We start from the raw sequence: 15,146 nt of genomic DNA, 5'->3' as shown, positions 1-15,146 counted from the left end.
GGTGCCAGGACCCCCAAGTTGACCACATATTTAACCTATTTTTGCCACTTGTTTTTACCAAGTGTTTCTACCATATAAAGACCTACCTATGTAAACATAAAGACCTATGTTTCTGCCATTTTTACCATAAAACAAGAATCACAATATGTAAATAAAAATAAAATGGTAAAAAAAGTACTTTTTTACCATTTTATTTACCTTTTTGGGGACGATGAGGGGCTTAGGTGGTTGGGTAGGTTCCGAGGCTTGGGTGGAGTCTTATTGACCACCCCTACGTGCCTCCAACTCGTCCAGGATTGCGTCAGCTGTAGCACCAGAGAAGCGCTCAACGTCAGAGGGCTCGTCAAAGAGAGGGCTGTGCCTCGTTGCGACGCCGTAAGCAGGGTCGGTGTCATGGGGGGGGGGGGCATTCGCGGGCCATGCCCACCCGAATGAGTTATTGTGCTCCCCCCCCCACCCCCCTCACACCCACCCGCAGGCCAAGCCTTTGGCGCCAAACTTGCACGTTGGCTATAATGTGTGTGTGTGTGTGTGTGTGTGTGTGTGTGTGTGTGTGTGTGTGTGTGTGTGTGTGTGTGTGTGTGTGTGTGTGTGTGTGTGTGTGTGTGTGTGACTTTGCAGCATGTTTTTAAATTGTAGCTGGGTTGGTGTGTTGGTTGTTGACGGAAAACTCTTATTATCAAGCATTTACATCATACATTGAGGTCTCGAACGGCAGTTTGTGCCCCCCCCGACCCCCTGCGGTTACCCTAATGTCCCCCGATTAGACTTGCCCTGACGCCGAGTCTGGCCGTAAGAATTCGGTGATCTGGCGTTGGTGGAGGGAGTTGACGTGGGCATGATTCTGCTCCTCGTAACCTGCCAGTGCCGTATTAATAAAGGAGCACCTTGCTTCACTGTTGAATGTTAAATCTTAATATCGACGTTTCTACGATAATCACGGTTTTGGTAAATACCTCGCACTGTTAACTAATTTATCCCAAATTTCTTTCCAACACTTCGCTTTGTTTCACCATTGTCTATCAACTGCACAATTTCGAATTTCTGAGCGTAAGTTAAGTTCTTCCTCTTCTTGATTTCCCTTGATTTCTCTTTCCCCACGTTCGGTGATGACATAGCACCCTTTCCACCATTTCCGGTGCGCTATAGCGCGTATTTTGGGCGCGATAGTCGTGTGTTGTGCAGTTTTTTAGGTAGCCGCGATAGCAGAGAAACGTCATAGCCGAGTTCGCGATAGCCGAGGGTTGAGTGTATATATATATATATATTTTTTTTCCCACAAACATTTGAAGTACGGTACATTCAAAAAGTCAAAATTGGACGAAGTTGCCAACTCGTTTTGATCAAAGTATTGCAAAATCAATTGATAAATCATTTAAATTTGCAGGTCGACAAAATATGAGACAGTGGGGAATCACCCACCTGATAAATCATTTCAAGTTAAATTATAAGGATCTGAAAATGAAAAGGCAGACAAGACAGCCTCTGCTTTGTATTCAGACTTCCGTTTGCTAAACATGACAAAAACAGAAGAAAAAAAAAAATTATGACTTTAGGCGACCTTGACCTTTTGACTTCAAAACGCAAAAGCCTTCAGTGACCCAATATGCAAACCCAGCGCAAACTTCAAGTCAATCGGATGAAAATTGACAATTTTATGCAACCTTGACCTTTACACTTTTGATCTAAAAAATAAATAAAACAATGGGCTGCTCACTTTTGATTGGTGAACCAATTCAGTCACTAAATATACTAATTCGTAAAATTTGAGGTCAATCGGAGGAAAATTGACGATGTTATGCAACCTTAACCTTTGAACTTTTGATTTTAAAAAAAAACAATTGGCGAACCAATGCAGTGACCCAATATGCAAATTCTTAAAATTTCAGGTGAATTGGATAAAAATTGACGATTTTAATTGACGCTGACCTTTCACCTTTTGGCAAAATTAGGAATATGACTTTTCCATAATCTCATAATAAAGCTTCATTGAAAATTTGATGAGAAAAGCTGAAATTATAAAACAAGTTACAACTCGGACAGACGCACGGACACATACACACACATTAGTCATTGCAAAACCCCACTTAATGTGCGATGTTCCACCGAGTGATTACATTAAAAACATTTTTCCATTTTGACCCGTGACCACAGATCCCCCACCCCCTGTGGCATGAACCAGGGGTCAAATCCTAAAATGTGTGACATATTTAATGCGTTCCCCAATGATGAATGCATTCATTAAAAAAGATTACAAAGTTTCATGAAAAATATTTTAAAATGTGCCCGGAAAACATTTTTTGGTACTTGATCTTTGAAAACTGCAGGAGGGGGTTTACAACCATCATGACCTTCTGAAACCATGATCTATTTATACACCTCCACCGGAAGTGCGGCCAAAAATGATTCACAAATACTGATCTTGTACCGTCATGCAATGTGGTGATAATTAGAATTTATGTGCACCTGCTGAGGAGGTGACAGTGTGACGGAGGGATGGACAGACAGACGAAGCCAATTACAACCCCCCCCCCCCCGGTTTTTTTTCTTTTCTTTTTTCCTTAAAAAAGCATGGGGATAACAATCACGAGTATAATAGCATGACCGAGTCTGGAGAATCATCGGCTGAGCGAGTGTGAAAAAGTATTGACGTGTCCAAGCTGTTAACTTGGACCATTGGATGGATGGACCGAACTGGCTGTTACTCCCTTGGACACATCAGATTAATGGCTGCTTTGTGTGCACGGGATCGCTGGAAGCACACAGGAGAATCTTAGCTCTTTTAAAATGGGGTTCATTTTCCACACAAATAACAATGGAAGATCAACCTGACGGAGGTACAATGGCGGTATAAAAGGAAGGGAAGAAAATGGGGAAACACTGAATAAATAAATAATTACGTACAAGACAATAAAAATCGAAGGTGCCTCACACTGGCCTGAAGAAAAACCACCGTTTAGAGGCCATTTTTTTTTTTAGAGGCCTGAAGCACAGACGGAAATGGGAACTCTGCCACTCGAGAGGCAATCATAACTCCTTCCCTCACTTTCCGGACAACTCCCCTCTCCCCTTTTCAGGACGTTGCCAAGGCCTCACCTTGATGCCTCACCCGAGGACATGACAGGAGGCCATACATACGATTGCCTTAACCTAAAACCACAACTATTCATTGCAACGCACCACCCTCATACGGTGTACATTTAAACAAGACAATTCTTAAGCTACATTTCCCTGCTTATTACATTGCAAAGGCTAACTACACGAACATGGACCATACTAATCCATACACTTGGGTCCAACTTGGGTTTGGAAATGCACAAAATGGGTCAAATTGGACATCACATCCTTCTTTCAACGTTCAGTGAATCTCCAATGTTATGACAAAGACCATCATGGGAACAAGATGAGGATTTCTTGTTGATTTATTTTGGCAGGTCAAGTTCAATTAATTGCTGAGTGATTAAATATCCATTTTGTGTTCTTTACTACACATGTGATTAAAATACACATGAAAGGGACATGATAAAGGACATGAAAGATACCCTTGCAGTCTTACCTGCACAGCAAATCCTTGTAGCCCTGAAAAGGTAAGAAATAAACAAGGATCAGAATCAGATATACAAGGAAGTCTGATGCAGGTGGGGGCCATCTGGTCCAGAGCGAAAGAATACTAGAGTTCAGTGAACTTAACAATAGGCGCCATGTTGTTACTCAACTGTTCATGTGCGGTTTAGCGTTAATTACGCACGATTGGAACGTACATTTGAGACATTTAAGGTTCTTTAGACCTTTTCGACCATTACAGACCTTTTACTTGAGACCCTTTAAACCCTCAGACCCCTTTGACCCTTTTGGCCTCGCAGACTTTTACAAACGTTTGACTTCAGACCCTTCACAAATTCAGACCCTTAAAACTGTACACCTCTTGGAGCTTTAACTTTAGAGCCTGAATATCCCTCAAGACCTATGAGACCCCATTAGACCCTCAAGACCATTTGCTATGACCCTAGCTTTTTAATAACTTAGGTTGAAACTCTTTGAATGCACCAGGCATGCCAAGTCACAGACAAGGTTTCTTATATCTCAGCTACCCTTTACCGAGACAAAACATCACGACAACACGTCACATTTATTGACGTTTCATGGTTTTCTACAGTGGTACTATTGCTTTCATGCATGTAATATGTGATCCACTCATAATTATGTGTGGTCCCTGCGGAAGTAATTTTGGGTGCATTTAATTAACATAAATAAATTAGTGAATACACATATTAGATGAATGAACACGAGGGTATATGGTCTTCCTTCTTCTGGTCAAGTTATGTCGGGTTATGGTCTTATGGTCAAGGGGTCTTCCTCCAATTGGGGGAGTTGTGGGACAAATCCTCTCTCTGTGTGTCATTGTTTCTGTCTCTGTCTCTGTATCAATGTCTGATAGCTCAGATGGCAGAGCACTGGTACGGTTTTCCAGAGGACCTGGGTTCGATTCCTGGTCTGGGTATGTAATTTTCCTACATATATCAATTTAATGAATACACATATGCAAATACAATGCTTATATTTCATATATACTCGAAATAGCTGCTAACTTGTGTATCGTTTGCTTAAATACTTGTATTAATGAATGCTTTATCGTGGATTGTCATTCATGGATGAATGATTTTAATCAAGTTAAATTGTACTTGCAAAGGCCACATGTTTAAAAGCACATTTTACCAAGCCCAGTTTAAAACTGCACTTCTTCCGTCCCACGTTTCCATGGTTTATGACCTGAAAGAATGCACGAGCTTTCGGTGCAGCTGCCGTCCCTTTTACACAGCAGTCACCTGTATCAACAGCTTCTGCCATAAAACTCATTCCACCACTTGAATCATTGCGCTCGGGTCTCTTCCCCACTCCTTCAACCAATTAATTTCCCTGGCTGTCCAAACTCTATTTTCATAGTCTTTCTTTTATGAGCTCAATCCTTATCAGATCGGTGCCTTGGGCAAAAGCCCACAGCTGTTTCACATCAATGGCCCCCACCCATGACGAAATGTGTATATGAAGCCAGAGCCACAGCACTCTGGCCAGAATAGTCTTCATGCTGCCTCGCGTGTAGCTGTTCTCCATGCATCCTTTTTTTTTTGCTGTATCAACTCTGTATTAATAAATATAATTCTTGAACCTAAGGCAAATTCTTCCACAGTAATTGGCGGTCAGCAGGATCACAAATCCCGGATGAGAGAAAGGAGACTGGAGGGCTCGGCCGGGTTACGGCACACACGGACAGCCGGCTGGAATAAAGGTAAATGCAGTAACTTTTCCTTGTCTGCCCTCACTTCAGGTCGTATGCCCGTCTCTGAGCTACCGGGTAACGTGATCTGAATTGTTCAGAGTTTAAACATTTATCAGGCCATTTATCAGGCCTCCCAATTATCAGCAAAGTCATGGAATCCATCATTGCTTCGGATATGAAATATTTCCTCTTCTCCAATGGCTTGATCTCTGATCATCAATTTGGTTTCAGACCAGGTCACTCTACTCTGGACATGCTGCTTCTGCTGTCTCAACAATGGATGGAGGTCCTCAATGCCAAACAGGAAATTAGAGCAGTCTCCCTCGACATATCACGTGCCTTTGATACGGTCTGGCACCCCGCTCTGCTCACCAAACTCTCCTCCTTTGGTATCCATGGAAATCTCCACGCATGGCTGGCGGACTTCCTCTCTCGTCGTAGTCAACGTGTGGCCCTGAATGGGTTTCTCTCATCTCCTGTTCCTTATCAGGCTGGAGTTCCCCAAGGCAGTGTTCTGGGCCCTGTGCTTTTTCTGGTCTTCATCAATGATCTCTCTGACTCTCTTGAAAATCCTCTCTATCTCTTTGCTGATGACTCCACTCTCTGCCGCTCCATTCCTCATCCCTCAGATCGGCAGTCTGCAGCCTCCTCACTCTCTGCAGACCTGGACAAAATCACAGACTGGGCAAACAAGTGGAACATGTCTTTCAATCCTGACAAATCTCACACTCTTACGATGTCTCTCCGAAAAGACTGACTGGACAACCCTCCCATCTACTTTCTGAATAATCCTCTCCAAGAAGTTCTGTCACTCAAGCTTTTGGGTCTCACTATCTGCCATGATCTTTCCTGGGAAAACCACATTTCAAATCTAGCCTCCAAAGCCAGTCGCCGACTGGGCATCCTCCATCGTGCGAAGTCCTTCCTTGGCACACCTGTGCTCCTCACCACATACAAGGCTTTCATCCGCAGCTCAATGGAGTACTGCTCTCCCCTCTGGGCTGGTGCTCCTGCCTCACACCTAGCTCGTCTTCACGCTGTTGAAACCAAAGCGTTCAGAATCATTGGAATCTCCCGCGATGACGCTATCTCCGAGGGCCTTTCACTTACCCACCGCAGGCAGGTTGGTGGTCTTTCCATCTTCAACCGACTCCTCTCCGGCCTTGCTCCCCCAGCTCTCTCCGGGCTCTGTCCCCCAAATATACCTGCAGGTCGCACAAGATCTGCCGGCAACCCTCTTATGGTTAAACTGCCAAAATCAAGACTCTCTGCTCACCTTCCCTCCTCTTTTCTCCCGCCTCTGGAACAAACTCCCTCACTCTCTTCAATCCCACTCCTCCCTCCAGGTCTTTAAAACGGCTGTTCACCACCATCTCTTATCTTCCCCAATCCAAAACCTTGATCTTTTCTACCGCTGCTAATTTCACCCCAAATCCACTTTTTTGAGGTGACTTTTGTCTTCTTTCCTGGAAGTCCTTGGTGTCCTTGCGTTTTATACCAATCCGGCCTCCCCCCAGGCCCTCTGCCTCCCACATATCTCCCGATGTCCCTGCCCTCAAATGTTGTGTTTGTGTGCTTCCTCCCCTTCTCTCCCCATCTTGTCGACCGCTCCCCTTTTTATATACTTTGTTTGCTTGTTTGTTTGATTTGTTTGTTTTATAAATGTTAGGTCTTTCACGAGCCTCGACTCTGTATACAAAAAAAAAAAAGAAAAAAAAAAAGGCAGGTTGGACTCCTGTTGTCTTTGTGATGATTTGGAAAAGGGGGTTCCCAAACAGGGAACCCAGAGTCCCCAGTGAGGTTAAGAGGGCTGATGATTTGAATGTTAAGAGTGCCAGCTGGATTGCACAGAGTTAAAATCCAACTATATGGAGGTCTCGCATGTTTGTGATTTGAATGCTGTGAAGATGCAGATATCCAGGAGGTGAATGTCTCCAAAGTGAGACAAGGGGTGAAAATCCCCGATGTGCACACAGTGTAATGCCTATACCAGAGGTATAGAGGACGGGTTGTATGGGATGAGAAGTCCCATTGGGTAAGAGTCCAGATGTTTGAAGTGTTAAATAAAGTAGTTTTGTAAATGTGTGTAACAGACTGCATGTCGTAAATTGTAAAACTTAAGTATTGGCAAATTGTTTTGTTTGATTAATTGGCGTTTGCCCCGTTTTATCCCGGTGTTTGTGTTGTTTGGTGCAACAGCCTTTGCATTGCAAATTGCAAAGCTTGAGAAGGGGCAATAAGCATGGAAAATTGGCCCAGGTTGTGCCTTCCCCCACCCCCCACCCCCCACGCCCCAAAGGAGAATTTGCGCGAGATACATGTATGAAAATTACGGGTCGGAGTCCGTAAGTGATGTTAGGTAATGGTGCAAGTGGACAGAGGGTGAGAGAAAGTTGAATTTTCCAGAAGATGGTACAAAGAGAAACTAGAAAATTAGAGGGCAGAATAAGAAAACTGCAATGGAAGTAAATTGGGAAGCATTTATGATGTGGATTGAGGAAAGTATGAAAAGAAATAAAAAATCAAAGTTATTTAGCTGAAGACATCTCGATAAGGAACAGCATTTGCTCAATGACGTTACGACTCGAATGCCGCTGAAAATCGGGAAAGACAAGAAAGTGCAAAGAGCCGTAAAGGCAGAGCTAATTGTTGAAGAGGAAAATGAAGATGACGACTGGCAGATGCCACCGCCGCCACCTTATGCCCCAGTGATGCCAAGTGAACCGTCATCATGGGGAGCATCGGGTATGGCTGCGGCAGAATCTCCGTATAGAGGATTATCGAGACAATTAATAGATGGCGAGTTAGGGCAGGCACCAACAAGTACCACTACGACAGAGAGACCGACTGAAAGTCATGCAACACCGAGATGGCTAGTCACTAAAAGCATTACTCGTGTCAAAGAAATGAGTCCCAAGAGTTCAAGTGTCATAATTAATGGAGACAATGATCATGAAGATAATGGGAATATACTGCAAATGCCGCAAGATAATTCCCGGGACAAAATGATAGACCAGTATACGTGTACCGCACCTGGTCAGCAAACGATTCAAGTGCGATTGTGAGGTCCATGCCCCAGGGTCGGGATGATCCTCATAAATTTCACAAATAATTGTCAATAATAGTGCAATGTCACCAACCAGCATACGTACATATGAATGTCCTGTTGGATATATGATTGTGGCTGAAGGGCTATTACTCCGATTAAAACATAAAGCCAATTGGCCATACCCTGAATATGGATCAGAAGCATTAGATAGGAAAATATCGGCACTGCTTAAACAAGTACTGGAAATTGTGCCCACTGGAATTGATTGGGACAAAATTCAGGCATGCAAACAGAAACTTGACGGAGATCTGACGGACTATTTAGAACGATTGCGGACGGTGTTTAGGAAACATTCAGTAATGAAAGACGATGCAGGCAAAAAATTAGTCTCTCCCACGTTTTCGTAAATGGGCTAAATTCAAAATTACAGTCTGACGTAAAGAGAACATACTTGGAGTGGGAAAGGAAAGATACAGTGGCCCTTTTGCCAAAAGTTCCCCATTGCTATTGACAAATGGACCAAAAAGAAGCTGACACTGCTGCAAGATTGATGCAAAGTGTTGAAGCTTCTGTTACGGATTCATCACTTCTGCTGTTGTGGTTTTCATCCACTTGAGACACTTCTGGTTCTATGTATTATTATTATCATTGTTTAAGCGAAATAGCTATTAGTATTATCAAAATGTAAAAGGGTTAACTTTAAATGAAACAGGAAACCGGATCGGGGACCGGAAGACGGAGAAGAAGAAGAGGCGAGGGGGTGGCGAGTGAAGTCGGACAAGAAGCGAGTAGCTTCCAGCTCCGTAGCGAGCGTTGTCGAACGAAAGTCACGAGTGACCTTTGAGTTTCCTTGAAAGGAGTTCCTGCGATAGGTGTTATCGCTCGGGGATTGAAAAACCTGCGTGGTCAGGTTTTGGCATTGCGATTCTGAAGAATCATCGCCGGGTCGTGTCGACTCAAGTAAGAGCCATCAGCCATTTTGACAGTCGCGCTTTGTTCAGTAAAAGGTCTTGGCTACGTGTCAGCTTTTCACCATTCTGTCGTCTGGCGGGGATGTGTGTGCGCAACGCTGAGTTTGAAGTTTAAGTGGCGGTTCGCCGACTGAACCGGGAACGTTCGTATCTGGAGGGCGCCTTTGGGATTTCCCATTCCACCGCGAGTTTGCCTTTGGTTTTCGACCGCGTGACTTTTTGCGTCGCTTCGACCACCTACGCCCGAGAGCTGCTTGGCAGTGCGACTGCCCTTGCCCTCCGCACGGGATTCTGGTCTCGATTGGACATTGTTCTAGCGATCGCTGGAGCGAGTCAACTTCGTCTTGAGGACGGGAATATAGAGACATTGGGGAAGGTTTTTCCACTCACTGGGAACACCGTGAGTTATCCTATGCTAGTTGATGGTACCATCATAAGATGTATTGAGTGTACTTTTGATTGCTATTTGTTGTACCGTTATTCTTGTGTGATTTTTAATACAATATTTGTTTGTTGATAATAATCATTGGTGTGGTATCACTATTGATTTCTGACACAGAATAACATATTTTTCTGCCGTGGCTCCTCTTGGCGCTCGGAGGTACATCGTGACCAGGGGGTCGGGGAGGAACACGTAACACTTCTTATAAGTTAATGCAGTTGTAAGTGCAATGCAAAAGGAAGGAGGTAGAGGGTATCACAAGCAAGAGAGAGGTACGCGAGGTAATCGTGGCTGAGGATCGAACAACAGACCATATGTGGGCAGGAACACATGCCATGGGTATGGCCAAGTTGGATATTGAGACAAGCAGTGCCCAAACAAAGGTATGCCGAAACGACGGCCAATCCAAAACCCAAATTTTAACCCATGGCCCCAAAATCGGGCTGTGTGGACAATGCAAAACCGCTTCACACCGTAACAACAATAGGGGTGCCTGGGCAAAACATCAGAATTACTTTTACCAACTTCTAAACCTTCCGAAGAACCAACCCTTACTATGAAGGTATCGGGACAAGAAATCCCCTTCCTAATAGATACAGGCACCACACGCTCGACAATTATGCAGAGTGACTTCCCAAATGTTCTGCTGTCACAAGCACGTATAAATGTAACTGGGTTATTACGAATACCAATATCAACTACTATACTGTAACTAAAAAATTACATGTGGAATTAGGACCATTGTCAGGACAGCGTTCATTCCTGTTACCAGCAGATACTCTGGTCAACTTATTGGGCAGAGATTTGCTATGCAGATTAAATTGTACAGTAAAATGTTCTCCTAATGGTGCTTATTTAGAAATGCCCCAGTCATCATGTGACACTATTTTTAATTTGCTGCAGACAACCACTGAACCCCTTGTGTATTGGTGGACTTTGGATAACGACGAGCTTTCTAGTACTTTGAAGGCTCATTTTGCAAAATTGACGAATTGTGTGTCTCAAGTACAGCACTGGATAACTCATAACCAGATTGACCTTTCGCAGTGGAAACCTCATCTGCACTGCACTGCATAACATGACGCAAAAGGTGATGATGCAGATTACGCAGAGAGCATCTCCACGCCTTCAACAAAGTTATGACGTAACATTGGGATCAATGTGGATAGGACAACAGGGAATAGGTATGGAAGTACACCTGTTAAAGGAACAATTGGAACTGTTTAAACAACTGCATGAGATAACACTGCACATTACATTGGCTGTGGCCGAGGTATATCAGGCTAAGGATATAGGTCCAATGATCACAAGGCTAAAACAGTCTCTGAAGGCAATATGAGGCAATAGCTTTAGGAGCTTTCCATGATGCCCAACTCTGGCAAATTGACTCCGATGGGAAAGGAAGAGCGAGACGACTTCCTCAACCTTTATGGTGATTGACATCCCGTATGGAGCTGTCATAAATGCCTCTTGTGACCAACTAGATCAGGTTCTGATGTGTCACTGGAAAACGCATCCAAATGAATGATGTAGGACGAATTAAGAGTATGCGACCCGTCACAATTACGATAGACACATCTAAACCATGTCCTCGTAAGCAGCCGTACCTGCTACGACGAGAGGCAGAAGCTGGTAGAGCTCCTGGTAGTCAGTCTTTGCAAGACCAATGAATTATTGTGCCAACTACGAGCTCAGGTAGTGCACCAATGTTGCTTGTGAAGAAACCAGGAAAGACATGGCGTTTTGTACAAGACATAAGGGCTGTAAATGACTGCATCATGCCTTCGTCCAGCATTCGGAGTGATAGTGTCACTCAGCAGTCGATCTTTTCTCCAGCTTCTTTTCCATTTCGATCCACCCAGATTAAAAATTCCTTTTTTGCATTTACACACCAAAAAAAACAGTATACGTGGACGGTACTTCATCAAGGATACATGGAAAGTCCTACTCTGTTTTCCCGGGCGCTCCACGAAGACTAAAGTGATGTCATTTTTCCTGGAGGTTCCACACTTGTCCAGTACGTAGATGACTTGCTTGTGTGTTCTCCATGCGAACAAGACACTGTAGTTTTGTTGACGGCACTAGCAAACAAAGGACACAAAGCTTTGAAAAAGAAACTGTAGTTTTGCCAATGGGAGGTCAAATATCTTGGGCACATCTTGAGACGAAGGTCTCGGCTTCTTTCCCAGGAACGTGCAGCCACAATACTGGCACTGACAAAACCAACTACCGTGAAACAAATGGTCTTTTCTCGAAACATCAGGCTACTGCAGACAGTGGATCATTGATTATGCTCTTTTGTCTCATCCACTGTTGGATATTACTTCTGCGTGTAACCCAACCCCTTTAGTCTGGACGTCAGAAGCAGAAGAAGCATTTGTAGCACTTAAGAGTGCTCTTTCCTGTTAGGACTGCCAGACTTTCCTGTTAGGACTGCATTAGGACTGCCAGACTACAGCAAACCTTTTAAAATCTGTACTCCCATGAAATGCATGGCCTCGCTCAAGTGGTACTCACACAGAAGCATGGAGGTAAGATGCGTCCCATTGCTTACTATAGCACAAAATTGGGACCCTGTGGCTTTAGGATTTCCGCCGTGTTTGAGGGCAGCAGCAGCAACCTCCTATGCAGTACATGCTGAAGAATCTATTGTTCTCGGAACAACGTTATTCCTTCTGGTGCCACTTGCTGTTACCACCGTCCTATTAAGAACAAAGATGCAGCATTTGTCAGCTTCTAGAGCTACCACATATAAAATTGTGTTAATAACTGCGACCAACATCTTAATTCGGCGATGTCCACCACATGTTTTTTTTTTTTTTTTTTTTTTTTTTTTTTTAAGTATACAAGATCGAGGCTCGTGTGAGAGCTAAAATTAATGCCAAAAAAAAAAAGACACGAAAACAAAGAGAGCAAGAGACAAGATGGGGAGAGAGGGGGAAGCACACAAGCACAACACCTGAGAGAAGGGACATCGGGAGATCTGTGGGAAGGAGAGGGCTTGGGGGGAGGAGGCGTGGGAAAGGGGGTGGGGGGTGGGAGAAGTAAAAAAAAAAAAACAACCACATGGACACAGCTAGGACTTCCAGGAAGGAAGTCGGTATTTCAGAAAAGTGGATCTGGGGTGAATTAACGGGGGTAGAAAAGATAAAGGTTTTGGATGGGGGAAGATAAGACATGGTGGTGAACAGCTGTTTTAAAGACCGATAGGGAGGAGTGGGATTGGAGAGTAAGGCAGTTTTTTTTTTTTTTTTTTTTTTTTTTTCCAGAGGCTGAACCCGACTTCTCTTTTGCCTACCACTGAAGATGTATAGCCGCATGACTGAGGAGGTAGTGACGCATATGCTTATGCTGCGACCTGACATGAGATACACTCCACTCCAAAATTCTGATTTGGTGTTGTATGTTGATGGGTCGTCATCACGTGTGTCTGTCTCCGATAATTTAATAGGCCTGAGCTCTGCCACAGCAACAGAGTTGCTTTTTACAAGAATAACTCAATTTCTCACTGCCCTTGTAATGATCTCAGACCTTCCAACCCCCAAGAGTACCTCTGGCAGCAACTTCCCCTCTGACCTGAACTCTTGTTTGTCTGTGTGTTGTACCCTTCTCCAAACAGTGACGACTCCATCTTCAACACTCTCTCAAACAACAAGGACCAACATTTCCCACTCATCCCAACTCTCTCTATTCTCCATATGTGGCAAATTTCAATTGTCACCTTGCAACTTGGCTGGGTGTTGGTAGCTCTCTCCTCAGCCATGGCAATTCAGGAAAGGACTTGTGACTCCATGGGACCGATTAGATCTGCGAAATTTCCAATCCAGATTTGTCCCAATGGCAAATTCTCCCTTCTAGACGAGGTTGTTGTTGTTTTGTATGCAGCTTGTGGCTACTTTGCTGCATCATTTTCTGTGGGTGCAGCTGTTCTGCTGATGCAATGCCTGATGCAATGCCCCGTTACCAATAAGCTGGTATGCATTTTGCCGACCTCACAAGGGTGGCAGGCTGGTTCAAACTAGAGTCCCTGTATATAGAGAGATGTGTCAACTCAAATTTGGACGCCATTTTGTGTCTAAGTGTGTCGGATTAGATATACATGTACATTCGCGATATGGGGTGATATATTCTAAACCTGCTAAAAAAAAATTTACTACACATATTTAGTCTTATTATTACATACAGGTGATATTTGTTTTGTCAAAAACTCAGCTATTGCCGTGAAAAAGAGCTGTGTGGTGATATTAAAAGTGGTATGGCAATGCATATTACAAGCCAACACTGCATATAAGAGCTAACATTATAAGTAAGACAAACCAATGCTGTCGTTCTCTGAATTTTAATAACCTTTAGAAAGGAGTGTGGGCATATCCAATATTTTTAAAAGGGTGCCGAGAGCAATTCCGGTGTAGGACTTCCAGCCGACATATAGTCTAACACACTTAAAACAAATTCTGTACGTGGTATTGCCATATTTCTATAGTGTACAACTTTAGCTTTATCGACATTTATATTCAATTTCCATTGTAATGATTTAACAAGCTGCAAGTCAGCTTCTGTCTCTGACATAAGGAAAACGTCATCGGCATCTATACACAAAGAATTAAGTTAAGCACCCCTACACAACGAATTAAGTTAAGCACCCCCTAATATATTGTTACAGACGCGGTTTTGGATGTTATTTTACCGAGCGGTTTGGTATTACCGCGTCCGTACAGTTTACCCGATTACACCCAACGTTGACCAGATCGCACCACAAATATTCAATCGGGAAACCTCTAAAGCGACCGGAAGAGAAGAAGAGAGAAGGAAGACAGAGTTCGGAGGAAGAACAGATTTTATTATACACACACAGCAATGGATGGAAGAAGCAGTAACACAGCGAATCGTTAACTTACACTATTCATTTTTACTTAGCCCCAAGACAACGAATAGGACAGGACGTTCACACTTACACAGGGGATATTGCAGGCAGGTAAGGGCTTGAGGTGGATTGCTTGAGAGGGAGGCAAAGTCGGAGGCAGCAGCTTTCAATTCCTCGCGGTTTTGGCGGGAAAACCTCCGTCGCGTATCCGCGGCCGTCACGCGCTGGCTCGGCACACCTGCTCCTCTTCTTGGGGTGGAGCCGTCTCCCTCCCTTCAGCGCGTCTCTCCAAAGACAGGGGATATTGCAGGCAGGTAGGGCTTGCGGTGGATTGCGCTCCTCTCCCAGGTCATCTCCCAGCGTATCTCTCAAGGCCTCTCTTTTAAAGCAGTCCCTTACAGTCGCTTTTATCACCTCCGGCGGAATTAAGCCGCCGGCTCCGAGGGCACGCCTACCGGGTCGCTCACCGCGGTGCTGATTGGCTGTTAGGGCCAGTTCACTCCTTCCCTCTTATGACAAGGTGGAGACACGCCTTTCTTCTC

General features: G+C 44.2%; 1 long non-coding RNA gene across 1 annotated transcript in view; it reads right to left on the bottom strand.

Moving 5' to 3' along the window:
• LOC144889842 (uncharacterized) overlaps positions 1–3,823 on the bottom strand; it is a 48,309-nt gene extending 44,486 nt beyond the window's left edge. The window contains exon 1 of the long non-coding RNA XR_013622108.1: positions 3,557–3,823. This is a non-coding gene — a long non-coding RNA (uncharacterized LOC144889842). The remainder of the gene's footprint in view (positions 1–3,556) is intronic.
• Between the last annotated feature and the right edge of the window lie 11,323 nt (positions 3,824–15,146).

Source organism: Myxine glutinosa, chromosome 1 (assembly GCF_964187855.1).
Source record: "Myxine glutinosa chromosome 1, kmMyxGlut1.1, whole genome shotgun sequence".
NCBI lineage: Eukaryota > Metazoa > Chordata > Myxini > Myxiniformes > Myxinidae > Myxine > Myxine glutinosa.
Note: the sequence above shows the minus strand (reverse complement) of the source record. Positions and strands in the feature narration are given on the sequence as shown.